This window comes from Bos indicus x Bos taurus, chromosome 8, assembly GCF_003369695.1.
Source record: "Bos indicus x Bos taurus breed Angus x Brahman F1 hybrid chromosome 8, Bos_hybrid_MaternalHap_v2.0, whole genome shotgun sequence".
Lineage (NCBI taxonomy): Eukaryota > Metazoa > Chordata > Mammalia > Artiodactyla > Bovidae > Bos > Bos indicus x Bos taurus.
Window position 1 is genome coordinate 41,795,518 of NC_040083.1, and position 25,040 is coordinate 41,820,557.

A 25,040-nucleotide genomic window follows, 5' to 3' on the forward strand; every position below is an offset into this window, starting at 1 on the left:
CAAATTTCCTCCTCTTAGAAGTCCACCATTCATACTGGATGAGGGCCCACCTTCATGACCTCATTTTAACTTGATCATCTCTAAAAGACCCTATCTCCAAAAGAAAGTCCAATTTTAAGGTACTAGGGCTTAGCTTATAACAATGGCTGTCTAAAGATAGACTTGAAAAAAAAATAAAGATAGACTTGAATCTTGATCTTTTGATGTCTTTGTTAGGTATTTTTCACCCTTGCTATGCCATGTGCCATTTAATATTCTTCTTCCCATGGATGCAAAGAAAACCATTTTATTTTTCATAGAGGTAGGGTATAGAGATGTGATTTAAACCTTGTATTTTCTCAGACATTTCAAATCATTCAATTTAGATGAAATATAAGGTCAAAGTAAATTTCAAATAGTAAGGATCCTTATTAATAAAGCCTGAAAATAGTCATCTTGGGGATAAAGATAAGTAATGAGATTTGTATTACATCACTGAAATTATTGAACTTTAGAATTAGAGTACCAGGTTCTCCCATACTTATTCTATAAATTACAGTTTATAACATGACATTGTGTTGATAAATGCATTTGTGCAGTTATTTTCCTCTTTATTTGGATCTCTCTGTCCCTGCAAAAAGGCTTCCAGGGAAGTAAGTTTTCCTTCTAGATGTGCTATGGATAAAGCTTTGGCAGAACAATTGCCAATCCTGCCATTTAATTCTCCTAAAATCATTTGGTCAGTGTAGGGATGCCTAAAGCCTGTGTGGTTCTAAAGCAGCCCAGGTGGCACCAGATATCCTAGCAAAATGTTTGCACATTGGTAGACAGGTTATTTTTGTTAGGTTATACCAAGTGGTCTTTTAGAAAAGGTGGATTTAAATAAGACAAATTTGTCTTAGAAGTTTTTAGTTCATATATCATATCACCAAGGTCAATGTGGTTTACTTATCCTTGCATTAATGAAAACTGCTTTGATTAAAGGTCAGAACAGGAAAAAAAATAATGGGGTGTTGGACTCTTTGGTGACAACCACATTCTCCCTGTTCTCACATGGCCTAACATCCTCATTTTGAAGGAGGGAAACCTGATGATCCTCTGATCATAACATTGACATGATCAGCCCAAGAAGATAAATACACACTCTCTCAGACTTTCCACCCAGGTTGGCCTCTGTGATGTGGAACTTGGGAACAGCAGATGAAGTAGCATTTCTAACTATCTACTGACATCCAACAGGGCTACACATAAATCTGCACATGGCCTACTTCACCGACTCTTAAACTATGCCTCTTGGTATTTAAAAAAGGTAGTTAAGTGGCCCCACTCCAGTACTCTTGCCTGGAAAATCCCATGGATGGAGGAGCCTGGTAGGTTCCTACCATGGTCCATGGGGTTGCAAAGAGTCGGACACGACTGAGCGACTTCACTTTCACACATTGGAGAAGGAAATGGCAACCCACTCCAGTGTTCTTGCCTGGAGAATCCCAGGGACGGGGGAGCCTGGTGGGCTGCCGTCTATGGGGTCGCACAGAGTCGGACATGACTGAAACGACTTAGCAGCAACAGCAGCAGCAGCAGCAGCAGCAGTGAAATGAAAGTGTTAGTTGCTTAGTTGTGTCCGACTCTTTGTGACCCCATGGACTGTAGCCCACCAGGCTCCTCTGTCCACGGAATTCTCCAGGTAATTATACTGGAGTAGGTAGCCATTCCTTTCTCCAGAGGATCTTCCCAACCCAGGGATTGAACCCAGGTCTCCTGCATTACAGGTGGCTTCTTTACTGTCTGAGCCAAAGAGGTATTCATTTCTAGGATTTGCCCTCTATATTCCTCTCTTCTAGCAGTTTACCAAAACATATCTATTGCATCACCAGCCTTTCAGTATACACCAAGGAAGAAATGTTAGTGGTTAAAGAAATCTGGAAGATGCCACACACTGCATCCCTCTTTTAGCTATTCATGATGCATACTGGAATATTGAAGGCTTGGCAGCATCTTGCAAGAAGCAGCACTGAGCTTCCTTTAGTCAGTTTCCAAAGTCTTCTGAGCAGGGAACCATTTGTTCATGTAAACCTGTAAGATGTAAGCAGCACATTTTGAGAAATATTGTACAAAACTTGCTTACGTCAAAGAAATATATACACTGGAAAAGAATTTGGTGGGAATTCCCTGGTGGTTCAGTGGTTAAGACTCTGTGCTGCCAATGCAGGGGACAGGAGTTCGATCCCTGGTTGGTGAATTAAGATCCCACATGCTGTGTGGTGTGGCAAAAAATAAAAGACCTTAGATCAAGTTTATAGGTAATGTAGCAAGAGAGCTGCAGATCTCTCTCTCTCTTTCTCTCTCTCTCTCTCTCTCTCTCTGGATACTTGAGTGACTCACAATCTTTGTAATCTCTGCGAAATATTCCTTGTGGCTAATTAGCAGAGAGGAAGTACTGAAATAGCCTAGCCAGGTTTTTCACTCATGAAGATCTTTCTTAACTGTGGGGGGTAGATGACTGTTTTGTATGTGCACATATGGCTTCCCTGACAGCTCAGATGGTCAAGAATCCATCTACAATGTAGGAGACCTGGGTTTGATTCTTGGGTTGGGAAAAACCCCTGGAGAAGAGAATGGCTACTTACTCCAGTATTCTTGCCTAAAGAATCCCACAGACAGAGGAGCCTGGTAGGCTACAGCCCATGGGGTTGCAAACAGTCGGACACAACTGAGTGACTAGCACAACCACATGTGAGAGAAAGGGTGAGTGTGTGTGTGTGTGTGTGTGTGTGTGTGTATGTATGTGTCTCCTGGATAATCAGATAGCTTAAAAAAAAACTACTGGGCTCATAATCAGAAGGTCTGATACCATAGATGTGAGATGTGACATCTCCACCAGTTAGCATGGGTGTTATTGCACAAACCCCATCCCTCTGTCACGAGGCAGGCCTTTAGTACCCAGCAAGCCTCCCTGTCTACTGGGGACCTTAGCAAATATAGTCTGAAGGTGAAGAGGAGGAAGTTGTCAGGCTGATGACATAATGTCTAAGAATGTGGGTCACCTTGAGGGGAGCAGAGTGTTTGGTCCAAAGGGCTGCCTTTCCTGAGGGGGATAGGAGTGGAATGTCTGACACCCTGAAGCAACCATTCCTCCTGACTGGCCTTGATGGATGCTGGGTCTAGATGCTCCTGTAACAAAGACCCTTTGGTGTTGAATAACAGAAACAATCTTTGAGCAAGCTTAAGGAAAAAAGAGAATATATTGGGTAGATATTTAAGCATATGATGGAATTTAAACACTTGGAAGAGTCAAATCTTCAGAAAGTTCAGAAACATGATGGCTCAAGGGGTCTGCTTTCCACTCTCAATTCCCCAGAGTCTCAGCTCCAATTTTGGGTGAAATGTCCACCCTAAGGCCATTTAGTTGTGATGTATCTGTTGGTTCAGGAGCATGTGGCAACATCTTGATCTCATAGAAAGTGGGTCCCTTCTCCAGCCCCAGGAGATACGGTGTGACAGTCTAAACCAGTCACTGTGATCTCACTGCCCTGTGTCAGGAACTGGTCTGCAGATGGCCTTGAGACCCAATACTAGGGCAGGAGATATAAATAGAAAAGGGCTGGATATGGATTCTGAGAGAGCTTTTGTTTTCCCAGGAAGAAGGAACAACAAATTCACATGGCATGGTTTTTTCTCCCTTTGTTTTTCCCCTTCTTTGGAGTTCAGAAATAATGCCTAGTGGTGCCAGGATGTGACTGAGATATGACAAGCACCAGATGAGAGGTGTATACTAGGAGCAGGCGGTTTAGAGGAGAGAAAGCCAAGATGTCTACATAATAGAGCTGTCACACTGACACCAGACCCAATACCTCTTGATTGGTTCCTGAGAAAATGATTCGTTTGTTGACATTGCAGTGCACTACAATAGGGTGTTGTTATCATTGTTACTTGCAACCTAAATCATTCCTAAGTGAAAAAGTTACATAGGATAAGTATAGATGTTGGGGGCCAGTTCCTACAGATCAAAGAGAGATTCTCAGAGCTTTAATGGGGGACAAGACAGAAACAGCTCAGGAAATAGGGACATATTTAGAGGTGTCTATGAAATCTCCCCTGGAGCCTTGAAATCTTACTACCATGGCAGAGCACGGTGAGAGAAGCCCTCTTGGCACCAGAACACACCTGTCCTAGATAGAATTAACTCATTAACTCATACATTAGTTTTACTAATTTTTTTTATCAATTCCTTATTATCTGCTAGATATTTTTCTACATGTTGGGAATAGATTGGAGAAGACTGAGGAGATTTTGGTTCTCATTAAATTAACATTCTAAAGGGGACATAGTTAATAAACCAGAAAGGTAAATGAACAGAATCATTCCAAGTAGTGAGAAGTGCTATATGAAATATAAAACACAGTGTTGTGATAGAGAGTCTGGGAGGGTGTGAGTGTGGAAGACTTAAGAAAGTAACACTGGAAATAAAACTTGAATTGCATAAAGGTGCCAGCTGTATGAGACCCGGGGACCAAGCTTTTCTGAAGGGAATGGCCAGTGCAGAGGCCCTTGCCAGGGTGAGCATGGTGGGCTGGACACACAGACTGCATTATTAATGGGTGTCCAGTGCACGGCGATCCGGGAGGCCACCCATGCTTATCTCATTGTGACCGTTCCCACCACTCAGCTCGTGGGCATTGTGATGGATCTTGAGGCTGCTGATGGGGTGACTGTTCCCAGCATCTGCTTCAGGCTGGGATGGGATGGCTGGGGGCGGGGAGCCTGGGTAACAGACTGTGATCAGAGCCAGATCATTCAGCTGGCATGCAGCTGCTTCAAGACCATGCTCCAGTCATTTCCTCAAGATACAGTGGCCACATTTGATGTGTCTCTCTGTGGAAAGACCTGGCTCTGGCTCCCAGCTTGCTACAGCTGGTCATACCCAACATCATTTTCAAGTGATACTTATCAGTGAAGCAGTCACATGAGATCGTAGGGCTTGAAGCACCCTCAAAGGTCATCCTATCTGGCATTTCTTACATGTCTGGCATGACCAAGAACGAAAGTGTTGGAATGCCACCACCCCTACTTCTGGCAGGTTGCTGGCTAAACCAGATATCCACCTAGTTCCGGTGTAGAATTCAACTCTCCTTAACACTTGAACTTGGGTGCAATTAATTATTAGAGCTGTCAGATTTTCTCATGGATCCTATACGACTGGTCAGATGTTAGGCATACGTTCACTTTAGGAGGTAAGGTAACTGCAAGTAGCCAAACTACCATTTAAAAGCCCTGGCTCATTATTTTCTAATAACAACATGTGAGATAAAGAATTTTATATATATTTGTGTAGGATATGATTATATAAATTAATTAAATATAAATCTATTATATTTAAATTATTAATGACATCACTCACGATGCTCCTATTCTTATTTTTTCTGTGGCTTGATAAAATATTCTCAGAGAAATGTTAGTATGTCTGTGATTATATATTTTTTCTTCTCCTTTATATTTCTTCTGATTTTTGCCTTACGTATCTTTGCTTTTTTGCTGTTAAAGTGTCTAATGGTGTAAGATGTCTATATTCTTTGTGAAATTATGCCTTTTATCATTAAAAATACTCATCATTGTTTCATTTTAAATAAATTAATTAATTTTAAAAATAAGTAAAAACCCTGGCTTGCTTCTCCTAAATCTAGGATGAAATGGATTATAAAATATCAAAGTTGGAAGAGACTTCAGTGATCAATATCCCTCCTAAGAGATGAAAAATAAAAAAGGAAAAATGACTTAACCAAAGTTAACATTAATAGAAAGGAAACAATAGAAAGTTTTTGGGTATCCACATGGGTCTTTCACAGATGTTTACATCATTTTGTTGTTTTGCTTTGACTTATGGAACAAAGGGGAAAAAAATTCCTGGGTCAACAATGTGAAAGTGTACGATCACAGTTCTCCTCGCCCCTGTCTGGTTCCACTCTCACTACCCCATATAGCGAGATTCTTTTTCTCATTTCACAGACGAGGGAAGTACATCCATTTAGTTAGTAGGTGGCAGTACTGAACTCGAGCTTAAGCCTTCTGATTATCTAATATCATTTCCAAATCCATCACTACTGTCATTCTCTGGAGGTTGAGGAACATAGCAGAAATTAGCCATAACTTAGATGGGGTAGAATACACAGGAGCCCCAAAGCCAATGTGGTTGCTACAAGGAAAGGATTCTGATGTCACCTTCAGTTCAGTTCAGTTCAGTTCAGTCGCTCAGTCGTGTCCGACTCTTTGCGACCCCATGAATCGCAGCACGCCAGGCCTCTCTGTCCATCACCAACGTCCATCGAGTCAGTGATGTCATCCAGCCATCTCACCCTCTGTCGTCCCCTTCTCCTCCTGTCCCCAATCCCTCCCAGAATCAGAGTCTTTTCCAATGAGTCAACTCTTCGCATGAGGTGGCCAAAGTACTGGAGTTTCAGCTTTAGCATCATTCCTTCCAAAGAACACCCAGGACTGATCTCCTTCAGAATGGACTGGTTGGATCTCCTTGATGTCACCTTCACTAGTGTGTAAATACTTCCCTCTTAAAGTTACTTTATCTGAAGCAGAGGCTCCTGGCTGTAACATAACCTGGTGCTGTCATTTCAACAACCACCTTCATTTATTTTAAATACCACCTCCTGGACAGAGGGGCACATAGAAGCCCAGGCTATTAGAACCAACTGGCTGGGTTCAAATCCTGGCCCTACCACTTTTTCTGGGTGACCTGAAGAATATTATTATACTTAACCTTCCGGTATCTCAGTTTTCTTATCTACAAAATGGGGTAGCAGTAGTGTCTTCCTGAGAAGGTGGTGATGACTAAATGAGGTCAAGTATTTAGAAGAGTAAATGTTGAGTAAAGGTTAATTGTTACATTTGCTCTCAGGACAACAGAAGGAATTCTGTCACAGGTCTGAGTTTTCTCCAGCAGTATGAAAAGAGTAATTTCTCTCTCTCTCTTTAAAAAAAAATGTATTTAGCTATTTGGCTGCTCAAAATTTTAAATGTGCCATGGGAGACATTTAGCTGTGGTGAAGTGAGTGAAGTTGCTCAGTCGTGTCCGACTCTTTGCGACCTCATGGACTGTAGCCTACCAGGCTCCTCTGTCCATGGGATTTTCCAGGCAATAGTACTGGAGTGGGATGCCATTTCCTTCTCCAGGGGATCTTCCCAACCCAGGGATCGAACCCCGGTCTTCCTCATTGTAGACAGACGCTTTACCATCTAAGCCACCAGGGAAAATTGTGGTATAGGGATCAAACCCAGACCCCCTGAATTGGGAGTGTGGAATCTTAGCCGCTGGACTGCCAGGGAAGTCTTGAAAAGAATACTTTCACAGCTCATGATAATGGATAGGCATCCCAGAGTGAGAAGTGTCTAAAAACATATTCCCATATCGTTGAATGCTTGACTTCAGAGTAAGATGTATTCCTGGCGCTCTACTGCAAGAGTTACCTTCTTTTTGAACAGCAGAAAGCTCTGGCTTATGCACTCGAAAAGCTAAAGCTGACCCAGAAGTTATGCTTAGAGAAAAAAAAGAAGAAGAAAGAGCGTCTTATGTAACTTGAAGAGTATAAGGGACCCAATGATAAAAACCACTGCCATGAACTTTTCTGAAGCATAATAAATCTCTGCCAGCCATTGCCAAGGTATCATTTGTCGTTTTGTTTTTGTCTTAAAATAGACTAGAAAAAATGTTAATAAACCCCCTCCCATTAGATTGTGTATTAGATTGTGAAAGGTAGGAAATGCTATTATTTCAAGTTTTTTCCATCTTCTAAAATAACCCTCTGTGTGTTTTATGGCTCCTTAGCAGTATTCTGACTTTAATTTGACGGTGACCCCTGACTTTGTCTAGATCTCCCATGCAGCTGAATCTTCCCTCTACTCTGTTTTTCTTTCTCTTTTTGCTTATACTTTCTGCACGTTTAGATCATCTTTCTACCGACCTTTCAGCGGCTCAGTGTTTTGTTTCAATGCATGAGCGAAGTTGGAAAACAGAGCCAAGTGACAAGCTGTGAAGCAGCAGCTCAGCCGCGCAGAGCAAGTGAGCTTTGTGCTCTTTCTAGTCAGAGCAAGTGTGGCCTTGGTGGACTGTAGGGAACAGTGTCTCTCAGGTAAAAATAAGTTGCTAAGATTCACACCAGAATGATGCAAATCTTTCATTTGCAAACAGATCCTGAAATGGGAGCCATGTGGAAAGAGGACTGACTTGGAAATCAGATTCAGGGTCCTGCCTAGCTTTCTTCCAGATGATGCCACCAATCAGCCATCTGGTCTCAGGTAAGCATCTGTGACTTACAAAATATTTTTTTAATCAACAACAAAAATTAGGGAGAATACAATAACAAAACTGTGTGTGCTATCGAGTTTTAAGCAACCCCAACATTGGGATGAGTTCATTTCAGACCTAGTTCTTTGTGGATTCCTCCTTTACCCCTGATTCCCTTCCTCCCACCCCAGAGATTAACACTGTCCTGAATTTGCATCTTTCGTACTTCTTCTGTATACACATGTATCTTTCAACAGTGGGTACTCTTTGTTTTGCATGTTTTAAAACTTTAAACTTTATCTACATATCATTCTTCAACTTGCTTTTTTAATGAATTTAGCATTAGCTTTCAGCAACAAATCTCTGGTCCATTCATTTTAACTAGTATATATTCTAATGATTTGTGAATAGACATCAGTCTACCTGTTAATCTATCTATCTCCATTCTCCTGTTGATGAGTAATTAGCTGCTGCTGCTGCTAAGTCGTTTCAGTCATGTCCGACTCTGTGCGACCCCATAGACAGCAGCCCACCAGGCTCCCCCGTCCCTGGGATTCTCCAGGCAAGAACACTGGAGTGGGTTCCCATTTCCTTCTCCAATGCATGAAAGTGAAAAGTGAAAGGGAAGTCGCTCAGTCGTGTCTGACTCTTAGCGACCCCATGGACTGCAGCCCACCAGGTTCCTCCATCCATGGGATTTTCCAGGCGAGAGTACTGGAGTGGGGTGCCATTGCCTTCTCCGTGAGTAATTAGATTGTTTCTAATTTTGCACTATGGTGAGCAATGCTTTGACCAGTGTTCTTGTTCATTTTCTGTACTAACATACAAAAGCTTCTCAAAAACGTTTTGTCTATATTCACAGTAAAACATACACTGTACATGGAAACCCAGAACATACAAGTGTACATTTCTGTGTATCTGTGTATACATTGTATGTGGAAAAAAGTTTCTCAAAATAACACTCTTGTTGTCTATTCAGTTATGATCCAGATTGATTTAGTCTATTTCACATACCAAAAAAATAGGCCATTTGCAATTTACTAAAGTGATTCCGTGACCCAGTAGTGCATCTCCACACTGTTCTGGGGCACATACTTGGCCGTAAAATTGCTGGGTCATAGGTTACACCCATTTTAAAATTGATGAGTTTATGCCTTTGTGAGTTCATTTGATATGTTTAAATGGATATTTGCATATAGCCAGCATTCTAGGGGTTTCTAAGAGGCAGCTTTTTGAGTTATTTAGTGGCTGGAAATGGAAATTCCATTTTAGCTTTATGGGTTTCAGTTTTTTCATCTGTCACAAGAAGTCGAAATAAAACAAAATACTGGATTCTTCAGTGTTTTGCAGATTACTTTCCCTTCAGTCCCAAAGTCCTGAGGAGGGCTTCAGGTTCTGTTCTAATGTGTGTAAGCTGTAGGGAGAGAGGGGTTTAGGGGAGCAAAAGGAGGAGAATGAGGAGGTGGAATCTGGGGCCTTTTACCATGGTCCCAACCCAAGGAGCCCATTTCAATATTTATCCATTGTATTTCCATTGTGTGCAGCTCAAAAATATTCTGAAACTTTGGATTTAAATGTTCTCAAGTCTCTTTCCAGATCTAAACTTGAATGAAAAGAACGTTTGCATCTCTGGACCCTTTAAAATTGCAGCCAGTATTAGAGCACATGATGACTTAGGGCATAGGGCATTGGCAAAAAGTGTTGGTTAACCCAAGTTCTTTATGGATTTCTAACACTGTGGAATATGACTTGGAAAGGATGATTTCAGAGTACTGTAGGGCAGTAAGTTCGGTGCACTCTTGGCTGGGACTGCCCCTTGGGACAGCCAAGTGTACTCTGTTCTATGGGCTACGTCCAGAAGAGGCTGCTTTAAAGGATTTTTCTATTGCAGTATTGTTTATTTACAGTGTTGTATCAGTTTCATGTGTACAGCAAAGTGATTCAGTTTTATATATAAAAAATATATATTGTTGTTCAGTCACTAAGTCATGTCTGACTCTTTATGACTCCATGGACTGCAACACACCAGGGTTCCCTGTCCTTCGCTATCTCCCACAGTTTGCTCAAATTCATATGCCTTGAGTCAGTGCCATCTAACCATCTCATCCTCTGCTGCCTGCTTCTCCTTTTGTCTTTAATCTTTCCCAGCATCAGGGTCTTTTCCAATGTGTCTACTCTTCGCATCAGGTGGCCAAAGTATTAGCATCAGTCCTTCCAATGAATATTCAGAATTTATTTCCTTTAGGATTGACTAATTTGATCTCCTTGCTGTCCAAGGGACTTTTAAGAGTCTTCTCCAGCTCCAAAATTCAAAAGCATCCTATATTATATATATTCTTTTTCAGATTCTTTCCATTATAGGTTATCACAAGATATCGAATATAGTTTCCTGTGCTATATAGTAGGACTTTGTTATTTATCTGTTTTATATATAATTGTGTGCATCTCTTATTCCCAAACTCCTCTTTATCCCTCCTGCTCCTATCCCTCCCTCCCCTCTTTAGTAATCATAAATTTGTTTCCTGTGTCTCAGTCTGTTTCTGGTTTGTATATAAGTTTATTTGTATGATATTTTTTTAGATTCCACATATAAGTGATATCTTATGATGTTTATCTTTCTCCATAAAAAACTGCTTTGTTTTCGCCGTATTTGTTTATTCGTGAATGAAAGCCTAATATCAATCTCTCTGAGCTCCATTTCTGCCTGCTAACTGTTCCACTGGCTCACGGTGAAGCCCATTTACTCAGCAGGGTGCACATACATTTAAACCATTACATTCACAGAGATGAAATTTTATTATCATTTTAATGAAAACACTCAGCTCCTCGTGGGTTTATTTTTGCCTTTCCAAATAGGGTAAGAGCATAAAGAGCTGGTGGTAACTTGGTAGTAAAGTGACTTCAGGATGGTGTGTGTTCATTCATGGAGAATCACGGTTGCCTTTCCTAATCCCCTGGCTTTCTCTCTCACTGTCTGTCTCCCAGGACCCGGGTGACTGCCTCCTGTCAGATCCTAGTCCTGCCCTTTAATTCATCCCGCTTGCATTTCATCTTCCTTAATCACTGTTTTCATCACATCACTCCCTTGCTCAGAAACCCCTGAGGGCTCTTTATTTCCCACCACATCAAATCTAAATGCAGCAGCCTGCTTTCAAGGCTTCTCCTAATCTATTCTTTCCTTGCGTCTCCAGCTTTATTTCCTTTGCCAGATGTGGTTCTGGTTCCTGTGGTTTAGAGATAATGGAATTTTTGTACACACTCACACACAAAACTGGAAATCTATCTATCATTTTCCTTAAGCACAGTTCAGCCTAGTTTCCGTACGCAAAGCGCACATCAGCAGTGATGGCTCACCTCCCTCCCAGCCCTCCTCGCCCCAGGCCATGTGAGCGAGATGGAGGGGTCCTCTGGGGGAAGTGTGTGGAGGAAAACAGCTTATACCCCACTCTCTCTCCATACCCAAAGACGACTGTTCACTGGAGTGGTTTGTGAAAAGCACTGCCATGTTGACAAGACAGGCAGAATGCAAGCAGCTAAGAAGGCAATCTTGAAAGATACGTAATTTCAAATCAGAAAGATCTGGTTCAGGAACGTGGAAAGAGGTACACCTGGATAAGGTAAAGCTCAGCAGATCATGAAACCTCCAAAAAAGATGGTGGTGAAGTTGGTAAAGGAGATTCAAGAATAGGTTTACCTATTGGAATAGGTTTATCACATCTGTGAATATCATTTATTTTCTTTCAACTTTGTATTTATTATGGGATGTGTGTTTGTTGTTTGCTTTTCTGTAACTATTTCAGGAAGTCCTGGCTCTTCCACTTAATAGCAGTATGATTTGGGGCAATTTTCTTTAGCCATAAAGTGGAAGTAATAATGCTACCTAGTACATGGGGTTGTTGTGAGGACTAAATAATATAGTTAAAAAGCAAAGAACATGAAGTCCAAGACCAAAATAGCAGCCATTATTCCTATCACCATTATTATTATAAGTACACATAAGCTGCTCTTCATTTGAGCAGCTGCTAAAATTCCACCTTCTCTCAAAATACCTTCAGTTTAGTTTAGCAAACATTAGCTGAACACTCAGTGGATGTCAGGCACTGATGCAACGCTGATGAAACCAGAGGCAAGAAACTGACCTTGTCCTTGTGTGGCTTGTCTTCCAGTAGCAGAGGCAAACCCATGAGCAGATTATTTCAGCTTAAGGTTTGGCTGTCTGGCACAGTCATTACTAGCCATGAGTGACTATTCAGCACTTAAAATGTGGCTGGTCTGAAATAAGATGTTCTCTACATGTAAAAAACACAGTGGAGTTTGAAGGCTTGAAATGGTAAAAGAATGTGAAATAGCTAATAGACAATTTTTAGTATGATACTACCTGTTGAAATGATAACATTCTGGATTGTGTGTGTGTTAGTCGCTCAGTCGTGTCAGACTCTTTGCAACCCTGTGGACTGTAACCCACAAGCCTCCTCTGTCCATGGGATTTCCCAGGGAAGAATACTGGGGTGGGTTGCCATTTCCTTCTCCAGGGGAATCTTCCCAACCCCAGGGATTGAATCTGGGTCTCCTGCATTGCAGGCAGATTCTATACCATCTAAGTCACCAGGGAAGCCCTGGATATGCTGGGCTAAATAAAATACTTAAAATTAATTTCACTTGTTTCTTTTTAATTTTTAAAAACTGTGCTATTAAATACATGTGGCCCCTGTTAGGTTTCTCTTGGACAGCACTTGGTCTAAGATGATACAGTGGAGATTCAAACGGGATGCAGCAGGGAAGCATGCCACGGAGCCTGGGATTGAAGGAAGGCTGCCTGGAGGAGCAGATGCATCCTGAGCCGAGTCAAGGATGGACAGAGGTTATCCAGGCAATAACAAATCTAAAGGGCATTCCAGATGGAGGTAACAGGAAGGTGTGGAAAGGCTTGTATTTATGGAGTGCTGGAGGCAGTTGGTTATTCCACAAGATAAAGGATTGTGAGTTGGGAAACTGGAAGATAAAGCTACCAGGGAAGTGAAATCTAATTTTCCCATCATTTAAGATCCAGTTGTCATTAAATGCTCTGGTTCTTGTCTTATGCTTGAGGTCTGATTATGTCTCCACTATTGTTAGCAGTTTTGGACTATCAGCAATGGAGAGTTGGAAGGTCATGTCCCAGAGGACAGGATCAATAATGTGAAGGTGCCACTTGGAAGGCAGGATGCCATTTTTCCCTCGGCAGTAGTCTGAAAGATAGGAAGGCAGCCTAAGATTGCCATCTCGAGTGTAAGCCTGATGAATGAGAATCAGATAGGAAGGTCAGAGCTTTTGATTTGTTCTCATTCATTGGGTTCAAGGAGAGTATACATGGTTGCATTCACGCTCATTTACCTGTCAATGAATTTCAGGAGGATTCCTCCTCCAATAAATTCCCACCAATATGGAATATAATCATTCATCAGATTATATTAATTTGCAAGCATATTATACCACTCTATCACAAATCACCCGTAGGTCTTCTGCCATTAGTAACAAATTATTAACATTGGATATTCAGTAGGTCATGGAAGAGGCGTAGCAAAAGAAGACTTGGAAGCCTAAGTGGATGGAGAAGCTGGAGAGTTAGAAAGCACGTTCCATCTTACAGTTTTCCCCAGATACTATCTGGGAAATTTCTGTGCATTGGTTCTTGTTCTGTTTTTGGAACCACTAGGATAATGAATCAAATCTCTCTTTCTCATGATAGCCACTTGGAAAATTTGAAGAGCATTTTACATCTTCCCCTTAATTCTTCTTTTCAGTGGATTAAAGCTCTTCATCTCCTTTGGCTGTTAATTGTAGAATCCTCTGGTTCTCTCCCAGAGGGAGAAAACCAGACTCTCCAGAAAACTGTACTTTTGTGTACCTCTCCTAGCTGAACACAACATTCCAAGCTTTGTCCAAATATCAAAATGTAAAGTGGGCTTATGACCTACCTCCACTTCTTCCAGAGAGGCCTCAGTTGTGGTTGGTTGGCAGTCACTTGAGACTTCAGATCCAGAGCCGAACTTGGTTGATAAGAAAAAGCCCTGTTATTCTCACAGACTTGGAAAACAAGCTTATGGTTGCCAGGGAAAAGGATGCGGGGAAGGGATAGCTGAGGATTTGGGGATGGACATGTACATACTGCTATGTTTAAAATGGATAAGCGACAAGGACCTACTGTATAGCACATGGAACTCTGCTCAATGTTATGTGGCAGCCTGGATGGGAGGGAGTCTGGGGGGGAATGGACAACTTATGTATGTATGGCTGTGTCCCTTCGCTGTTCACCTGAAACTGTCACAACATGGTTTGTTAATCATCTATACTCCAATACAAAATAAAAAGTTTTTAAAAAGAAAAAGCTCTGTTTTTTCTCACTGCATGTTATTGACTTATCTAACACTTCTGGACCTTTTTCTTTTTTTTTCTTTTTAAAGAAGATGTGATGACTTCTCTGGTTATAGAAATAAATTTTGGGAAAAGTGGAAAATGTGAACAAGCAAAATGACCATTATTAACAGGTTGATATGTATAAACCAATTATTTATAGCATAGGGATGGATATGTATTATGGATGGCATTTTGCAATAATGCTGAACAGTCCTCTGTGAACATGTTTCATATAACATTTTTATAGTCATATCAAAATTTTACAGACTAGTCAACTAGTCCTCTGCTGTTGGACATTTAGGTTGTGATTTTTTTGTCATTATGATTAATGCTTTAATAAACATCCATGAAGCTAAATTTTTAAAAAAATTATTGAATTATAGTTGATTTACAGTATTGTTAATTTGTACAGCAAAGTGATTCAGTTATATATATATGTCGATATATATATATATATTCTTCAGATTCTTTTCAATTATAGGTTATTATAAGATATTGAATATAGTTCCTTATGTATTTGCTGTATACTCAGTCACATCAGACTCTTTGCCACCCCACGGACTCTAGCCCATCAGGCTCCTCTGTCCATGGGATTCTCCAGGTAAGAATACTGGAGTGGGTTGCTATTCTCTTTTCCAGGGGATCTTCCCAACCCAGGGATTGAACCCTGGTCTCCTGCATTGCAGGCAGATTCTTTACCGTCTGAGGCTATACAGTAAATCCTTATTGCTTATCTATTTTATATAAGGTAGTGTAAATCTATTCATTTCAAACTCCTAATCCATCCCTCTTCCACACTCTTTCCCTTTCGGTAACCATAAGTTTGTTTTCTATGTCTATGAATCAAGAACATAAATATATTTACATTTTTTGTTAAAGTGAATTCCTAGAAGTGAAATTACTGGACTAAAAGATATAATATTTAAAATTTAGTTTGTATAAGTCATATTGTCTTCTAGAAATACTGTACTAATGTGGATGTATTATCAGCAACAGCAAGAATACCGATTTCTCTACACACTTGCACTCATAAAAATTTTTGACAGTTTGAAGAACAAAAACAAGTAATATTTTGTTGTTTTAATTTGCATTTTAATAAGAGAGTGAACATTTTTTTCACTTGTCTATTGCCATCTTCTTTTGGAGAATTAACTTTTCATACCAGTTTCCATTTTTCTACTAGGGCATTTTTATTTTTTCTTAATGGCTTGGAGTAGTTATTTTAGTGCAAAGAATATTTATCTCCCCCAATTTTCTCAGTTTATTTGCTTTTTGGCTTTTTATTTCATTATAAGTAGATGCATTCTATCAGATGCATTCTATCAGATTCTATCTAAGTCTTCTATCAGATTATTCTTGATTTATAGAAAAATTATTTTTGTGTGTGTGTATGTGTTATTTAACTGGTGAGCTTACTAAGCATTCATACTCATTTGAAATGTTTTTTAACTTATATTTGAATTTCATATCTATTTTTGTCTTATTGTGCTAGCTAGAAATTCAAGGACAATGGTATATAATAGCGGTGATAATGGACATCCTTGTTTGTGACTTTATTAGGAATACCTTAATGTTTAATTATTAAGCATGATGCTGGCTTTTGTTTGAGATATGTATCAAAACAAATATGCATTTGCTAAGTAAATGTCAATTTATTCAGCTATTTTTACAATTTAAAAGAATAATTTCTGAATTTTATCAAATATATTTTAGTATCTGTTTATATGAATGTGATCTCTCCCTCGTGAGCTCTCTTTCTCTAGAAACAATTGCAAATTTAGAGAAGAGTTGTGACTATAATACAAATAACTATTTTTCTGGAACCATTTGAGAGTTTGTGGCTGACACAATATTCACAAACTCTAAGTACCTTGTGTATATTTCCTACAAACCAGAAATATTCTCTTGCATTATCAAAATACAGCCACCAAAACTAAACACTGAAACATTGCTAACATCTAATATGTAGATTCCATTCAAGTTCTGTCATATGTTCCAACCACATCCCGATAATACCCAGTTCAGAATCACATGCTACCCATACAAAAAAGTATACACACATTTATAGCAGCATTATTCATAACAGTCCAAAAATGGGAACAACCCCAGATGTCTATCAATTGATGAATAGATAAACAAAATGTGTTAGCTCCATGTAATGGAATTTTATTCAGCCAAAAGAAAGAATGAAGTGCAATCATATGCTCTACCTCTGAGTGACAATATTATGCTCAATGAAAGAAGCCAATTACTATATTAATACAAAAGATCACATATTATGTGATTCCATTTATATGAAAGGCCAAGAATGGGAAAATCCGTAGACTGAAAGTAGATTAGTGTTCCTAGGGATTGGGGGATATTGGGAGAGGGAATAGGGGTGACTACTACTGGGCACAAGGCTTCTTTTTTGGGGTGATAAAAGTGTTTTTAAGTGGTGGTGATGGTTGCACATCTCTGAACATAAAAAGAACATCAGTGTGTGTACTTTATAAGGGTGAAATTTATGTGTTATGAATTTTATCTTCATGAAGCTGTTATTAAAGAAAATACTTGTATTTGCACTTACTTATCATGTCCCCTTGGTCTCCTCAATATGGAACAGTGGTTCAGTCTTTTCCTAGGCTTTATTGACCTTGACAGTTTTGAAAATTATGGGCCAATTATTTTGTAGGTTATTCTCAATTTTAGATTGTCTGATATTTCCCCATGATTACATTCAGCTTATGCATCAGAGCTGGAAATCTCACAGAAGGAATGCTGTGTTCTTTGCATTGTATCTTATCATGTGATACATGATTTTGATTTGTCCCATTACCAATGATGTTCAATTTGATCAGTTGATTAAGACGTTATCTGTCAGGTTTCTCTCCTATAAACTTATTATTCCTTTCCCTACTGAATAATTTTATTTTATGGAAAGTTACTTTGGAAGGGTATAAAAATCCATTCATCGTCAAAGTTGTATTCATTTATTAGTATGAACCTATGTTTTAACATTTAATTTGCCATGTTATGATTTGTTACTAAAATTACCTTTTTGATGTCAGTTTACCCAGATTTGACCCATGGATCTTCTCAAATTGGCATTCTATGTCCTTTTAGTATATCCCCTTCATGGTGTGAGTAATTCCAAATGATTCTCTGGTGTAAGAAAATGCTCCAGTTTGTTTTGTGTTCTGCTTTCTCCAGCCCTAGAATCAGCCATTTTCCCAAGAAGCTCTGGTCCCTCTTAGAAGAAAATGCTACTTAGAAACCAAGAGTTGATCTCTAAGGAATTCTCTCTGATTTGAAGGGTTTCACTGCTTCACATCCTTCTCAGTGGACTGAGCTAAAGAATATACGTAAATTCCTATATATGTACACTCTCTTATGTCTGTGTGGTTCTCTATGTTATTAATATCTGTATCTATCAATGGCAACCCACTCCAGTACTCTCGCCTGGAAAGTTCCACGGACAGAGGAGCCTTGTAGGCTACAGTCCATGGAGTCGCAAAGAGTCGGACACGACTGAGCGACTTCGCTCACTCACTCACTCATCCATCCATCCATATATTGAAAGCCATGATTTTATAGTAATCAGTCAGTTCAGTTCAGTCGCTCGGTTGTGTCTGACTCTGCGACACCATGAATCTCAGCACGCCAGGCCTCCCTGTCCATCACCAACTCCTGGAGTTCACTCAGACTCACGTCCGTTGAGTCGGTGATGCCATCCAGCCATCTCATCCTCTGTCGTCCCCTTCTCCTCCTGCCCCCAATCCCTCCCAGCATCAAGGTCTTTTCCAATGAGTCAACTCTTCGCATGAGGTGGCCAAAGTACTGAAGTTTCAGTTTTAGCATCAGTCCTTCCAAAGAACACCCAGGACCGATCTCCTTTAGAATGGACTAGTTGGATCTCCTTGCAGTCCAAGGAACTCTCTCAAGAGTCTTCTCCAACACCACAGTTCAAAAACATCAATTCTTTGGCGCTCAGCTTTCTTCACAGTCCAACTCTCACATCCATACATGACCACTGGAAAAACCATAGCCTTGACTGGACAGACCTTTGTTGGCAAAGTAATGTCTCTGCTTTTGCATATGCTATCTAGGTTGGTGATAACTTTCCTTCCAAGGAGTAAGCATCTTTTAATTTCATGGCTGCAATCACCATCTGCAGTCATTTTGGAGCCCCCCAAAAATAAAGTCATCCACTGTTTCCACTGTTTCCCCATCTATTTGCCATGAAGTGATGGGACCAGATGCCAATGATCTTTGTTTTCTGAATGCTGAGCTTTAAGCCAACTTTTTCACTCTCCTCTTTCACCTTCATCAAGAGCCTCTTTAGTTCCTCTTCACTTTCTGCCATAAGGGTGGTGTCATCTGCATATCTGAGGTTATTGATATTTCTCCCGGCAATCTTGATTCCAGCTTGTGCTTCTTTATAGTGATACTTTTACTTTAATCCAACTCAGTAGTTTGAGGTTTCTGCCTTTCCAGATTTGAATATCCATCCTCTGAGAGTAAGAAGTCTGACCTTTATTATCCTTAAGAGTGTTACATATGTGATAAAATTCTTGTATAAAACCAGTCTTCTGTTTAGCACCGCTGCTGCCTCCCCTGTGTTTGCCCTTCTTGCAGCACTCAAGAGCTAATCTACACCCATCTATTCCTGGCCCTAGATGCTGGCTTTTGGGCTGAATAGGTCAGAAAGGGAAGAGTGGTATGATGAGAAGGAGAAGAAAGTCATTTTTATTTTTTGGCTTATAACTTAGTGAATTATATTAATAGATTTTTACTAATATTGACTCACTCTTGCACTTTTGTAATGTGCCTTGCTTTGATTTTTTTCCACTCTTAAGATTTCTTAATAATTTGTTTTGCTGATCTGCAAAAGCCATGGCATGCTAAAAATTTTCTTAGGCATTCCTTTAATTTTATTTATTTTTTTATTTCTACAGGGGAATACATGGCTTCCTCCTGACTTCTTTGCATTTTCCCAGTACCTTTGATTTTGGAAATACTATGAGAATGATGGCTACATTTTTTCAGTGTTGGAAATTCCTGGTATGTCTCAGAAGCAAGGAATCACAGGATATCTACTTTTCAGTGGTGAGTATGCCTCTCACAAAAGCCACACCATTGTTTATAATACCCTAATTTTTTTCATAGAAACAGAACAGGGTTTCTCAACATTTCCTGAAATTTCAAAAACTCAGAAAAAGATTTCAAAAAAAAAAAAAAAAAAGAATATTCAACTAAATATTCATTTGTTAGCCCAGCACTGGAAGGGAACAGCCCTAAAGAATAACTGGTGAGTAAATCAACACCAATACCACTATCATTCATCTCCTTCATACCAGCCTAACCCAAAAGAATTTCTTGGCACCCACAGGAAGGTTAATTGAAAAGATAAATCTACTCTGGGAAGCATTTGTATTTTAAGGACAGATGGAATTGGGGAAGTGCCATGCTGACATCTATCATTCTACAAATCATAATTATTGTCAGTGACCCGAAACCTGGCGCATGTTATGATGGTTAAATAATGTCCATAGTTTTGCTCTCCAGGAATGCTTTTGTCCCCGACCTGATCATTATCATGCTTCTTGGGTCTTTTAGGCCTAAAATGTGTAAGCTGCTTATATTTATCTGGGTAGCTGGTTAATTTTGGTGGCAGCCACCTTGCAGGTATGATTTTTCTTCCACTGACAGAAAACAAAGCCTGGAATCCTATCTTTTTTCCCTCTAAAGCATAGTTTTATTTTTTGATTGGAGTAGAATTGCATTATAATGTTGTTTCTGCTGTACAATGAAGTGAATCAGCATGTGTATACATGTATCACCCCCCTCTTGGAACTCCCTCCCACCCACCCTTAAATCCTACCCATCTAGTTCATCACAGAGCACGAAGCTAAGAATCCTGTGCTTTAAAGCATGTGTATCTATTTTATACATGCTTTCATTATTTATACTTTCTTCCTCATCTCCCGCTAACCCTCCCACCAGTCCTATTTAAAGAAAATATTTATTATGTATGTAGTTGCCATTGTTTAGTCGCTAAGTCGTATTTGACTCTTTTGTGTCCCCATGGACAAAAGTTCAACAGGCTCCTCTGTCCATGGGATTCTTCAGGCAAGAATACTGCCGTGGGTTGCCATTTCCTTCTCTAGGGCATCTTCCTGACACAGGGATAGAATCCCTGTCTCCTGCACTGGCAGGTGGGTTCCTTACCACTAAGCCACCAGGGAAGCCCATTATGTATGAAGATTCCTCAGTGAAGATCTATATATGCCCATGTGTCTTTGTGCACATACATATATTTCCACAGTACATGTGTTTAGTTCACTTTAGTCACTCAGTCGTGTCTGACTCTTTATGACCCCATGGACTGCAGCACACCAGGCCTCTCTGTCCATCACCAACTCCCAGAGTTAGTAAACTCATGTCCATTGAGTTGGTGATGCTATCCAACCATCTCATCCTCTGCGGTCCCCTCCTCCTCCTGCCCTCAATCTTTCCCAGCATCAGGGTCTTTTCCAGTGAGTCAGTTCTTCGCATCATGTGGCCAAAGTATTGGCATTTCAGTTGCAACATCAGTCCTTCCAATGAATATTCAGCACTGATTTCCTTTAGGATGGACTGGTTGGATCTCCTGGCAGTCCAAGGGACTCTCAAGAGTCTTCTCCAACACCATAGTTCAAAAGCATCAACATTTATCCTTATGTCCTGATCATAATTATCATCAGTATTATGTATGATAGTGCTTTAACAACATACTAAAAAGAAACCATCATCTCTGGGCGGCGCGGGAGGATGTTCAAGATACATATTTATGAGTGAGTGAGTGTGTATGTGTAAAGGTAAAGAAAAGCAGGGAAGGGTCTGCAGGGATACACACTGGATTTGGTATGGTTACCTCGAAAAGATGTGAGATGGAGAAGAAGTTAACAAAATGGGACTTTTTCTTTACTAAAAATCTGTACAGTTTGAATTTTGAATCATGAGTATGAATTAATTTTATAATTTTTAAATAAATTTGCACTGTCCAAGTTGCACACACAGAGCTGTCTCATATGATGTCAGTCCAACAGTGACCAAACGCATAGCAGACAAACAGCAGTTACCAGAATATATGAATCATTGTAGACAGAATCATTATTAAATAGTTATTGTTTTCCTGATGAAAGTGACTTCAATTGTTGATAGAAGATGAAATAGAATCAAGACACTTGATAGGTATTCCAGTTGCTGCAAAACAAACCACTCCTGTGGCTTAATGATAGGGTTTATTTTGCTCACAGATTTGCAGTTTGGGTGGGGCGGAGTCACGGTGTGATAGAGACATTTTGTCTCTGTTTTACTGGACATCAGGTGGGATGACTGGAAGGCTGAAGGCAGAATCATCTGAAGGGCACTCACGTGTCTGGCAGCTGACGCTGACTGTTGTCTGGGATGTGGCTGGAAAACCTCCATGTGGCCCTTCCATACAGCTGCTCATCTTCCCCGCAATATGGTGACCAGGTTCCAAAGGTGAGTGTCCCAAGAGAGAGTTGGGTGAAAGCTGTGTCAACCTCCAAAGTTACCGAGATCACTTTCTTCACATTCTGTTCATCAAGGGAAAAAAGGTAAAATGAACTCTATCTCTTGCTGGGCAAGTAGCAAGTTCTACGAGAGCATATGGGACTGAAAATACTAACATGGCCATTTTTGGAAAATACAACCTGGCCCAGTAAGGCCTTTCTTTACTGACGTGGTCTGCACTACACAGCCTCAGAGCAAAGACGGAAAACAGCCCAGAGCTGCTTGCCTGCCCAGCTGATTGTGAGTGTTGCAACTTTACCTTTACTCTGGAAACCATATTCATGCATTGTGAGAGCTGTGAATTCTTATGTAAGGAACCAGAAGAATTTCAGTATTGTAGTATTATTCATGCTTAGCACAGCCATGGTTTTTAAATCAGCTTTCCTGAGTACTGTCAACTTTATCATAGCCTAAAAGGCAGATTGACACTTTATAGGGACAGTTAAAGTCTATTTTTATTGATTGGATCCAGGAAACTGGTGTATTATTTTTGCCTCTGAGCTTACTTCTCAAATACAACAAAAGAGCCCAGAAAGGAGATTCATGAAAATGTATGGTTTGCAACACAATTTCAAATATTCTCCTTAAATGCACTTTGGTGTTCTTATAACCTACCAGCCACACTGTATTCAAGGCTATGTTAAGTTTAATATGTGAAAAGTCAGATGCATTTATCATTTTCTATGAAGGTTCATTAAGGATTCACTTGGATCCCTAGTGTCCTCGGTTCCCACTGCGGCATGCACACAAGAAAACATATAAACAGTGGACTAATCACCAGGTATGTATAGATTACCCATAGAGTAGCACTTAGAGAATTGTCAGGAAACATCCAATTAATGGAGCCTACTAGGTTCACATCTCCCTTTATTTTACGATATGAATTATTAGCCCCAAATCAGCAGTAAATTAGATCTGCAGGGATTCTAATTTTTAGAAACTCTATTACTATTAATTTTTATTTCTTTGAACATAACCAAGTTCTTCTCTCATTTAAGAAGATGTAGTCGTCATGTAACAAAAGTCTTACAAACTAAGCTCTTTTGGTGATTGACATGTGAAAAATAAAAGAAAAACAGAGTTTCACACTGCCTTTTAAAGTGTGAAAAAACAGTCTTCACTCATGGTTGGATAAATCAGTCAAAGTGAATTTTAACAAAGTTTTGCCCCCAAATATTTTCTTGTTTAGACTGAAGACAGCCATGAAACATTTCTTTTAAGCTCAGTCAGCATTTCATTCTTTAGGAATTTGCTAGAGACTTAAAACTTTTTCCAGTCCTTTTTCTCCCATCACTACAATGCCAAAGTAGCAAACAAAGCAAGCTTGGTGCCCGTATCTTTCCTGAAACTGACATCATAAATGGAATTCAGATATTGTGACCCCCCTGCAAATGCTTATGTTTATTGATGTGTCCTTGTAAAGAACATTTACTGACATGCCCAGCTCAGACAATTATTAAAACCATCAGTTAAGTCAGTAAACCTGATTGTTCTTCAGTTCACCTGCTGCTGCTGCTGCTAAGTCGCTTCAGTTGTGTCCAACTCTGTGCGACCCCATAGACGGAAGCCCACCAGGCTTCCTGTCCCTGGGATTCTCCAGGCAAGAACACTGGAGTGGGTTGCTATTTCCTTCTCCAATGCATGAAAGTGGAAAGTGAAAGGGAAGTCGCTCAGTTGTGTCCAACTCTTAGCGACCCCATGGACTACAGCCTACCAGGCTCCTCCATCCATGGAATTTTCCAGGCAAGAATACTGGAGTGGGGTGCCATTGCCTTCTCCTAGGGGAGCCTTTATAAAATACTGATTCTTGGACCCATTCCCCCAAAATGCTGGCTCACAGGCCATGAATGAAGCCAAGAAATCCATACTCTTCAAAAGTTCCTCTTATAATTCTGGGTGTTGGCCCAGGGTGGGATTGACTGAATGGGAATATTTGTTAACTTTTGAAGTAACTTTTGTAAGGTAAGATGTTCTGCCTTGATAGAATTTTTATAGCTCAAAACAAAGTGATATTATGCTTGAATTTCTATCCTTATTACATTTTACAATAGGAATCCAGGCTTACCCTAAACTTTTATATGTTTTTAGTAGAAGCTATAGCTTTATAAACAAAATGGGGAAAGAAATTCTGGTTCATAAATCTCATCATTATTTTCCTCTTCAGCTTTGTGTTTGGGCTGAAATGTATTATATATATAAATGTTATATATAATGATTACTTTCATTATTTGGTAAACTTTTTCTTCTAGATCCTTTAGGCCCCTCTAGCTGGAACTCTTGAAATAAAGGAACACCTATTAACAATTAATTATGGTTAGATGATATGAATGGGGCTTGCCTCATAAAACAGGAATTTTTTTGCGTGTAGAGCCACATAGGACACAAAAATATCTACAGATGGAGGAAACAGAAGAAACAAAGGCACAGATGCTTGAAGCTGCCTGGCACACTTCAGGATGGTGAGTAGCTCAGTGTAGCCCGGATACAAGATAAATGGGAGATATCAGCGGCAGGGGTGCGGGCAAAGAATTCTGTCTTGGTTCTATTTCCCATTGTTTGGAGTGGTTTTTTGAGGAAATACGTTAAGATGGGTCTGAGTGTGCTTCTGGCCCTGAGGTTGATTAGGGCTCAGCTATGGGCAAAAGAGGAGGCAACAGAATATCAGGGTATTTTCTAGTCTTAGTCTCCATGATGTAAAGTTTGGGCGTGTGTTTTTTTGCTTGTTTATCCTTTTATAAAATATTTTTAGTTGGAGGATAATTGCTTTACAATTTTGTGTTGGTTTCTGCCATATATCTGCCCCCACCGACCCCTG

At 40.0% G+C, this 25,040-nt stretch overlaps 1 long non-coding RNA gene across 5 annotated transcripts in view; it reads left to right on the top strand.

The window, feature by feature from the left end:
* LOC113897078 overlaps positions 1-25,040 on the top strand; it is a 111,139-nt gene that overhangs the window by 75,512 nt on the left and 10,587 nt on the right. The window contains exons 1-7 of one of the 5 annotated variants that reach the window (XR_003512239.1): positions 7,303-7,646; positions 8,174-8,280; positions 19,603-19,753; positions 22,016-22,174; positions 22,261-22,465; positions 22,915-23,006; positions 24,475-24,684. This is a non-coding gene — a long non-coding RNA (uncharacterized LOC113897078). Of the gene's footprint in view, positions 1-7,302; positions 7,647-8,173; positions 8,281-19,602; positions 19,754-22,015; positions 22,175-22,260; positions 22,466-22,914; positions 23,007-24,474; positions 24,685-25,040 lie in introns of those variants that run through there. The other 4 variants (XR_003512238.1, XR_003512241.1, XR_003512242.1 and 1 more) reach the window with 4 other exon arrangements.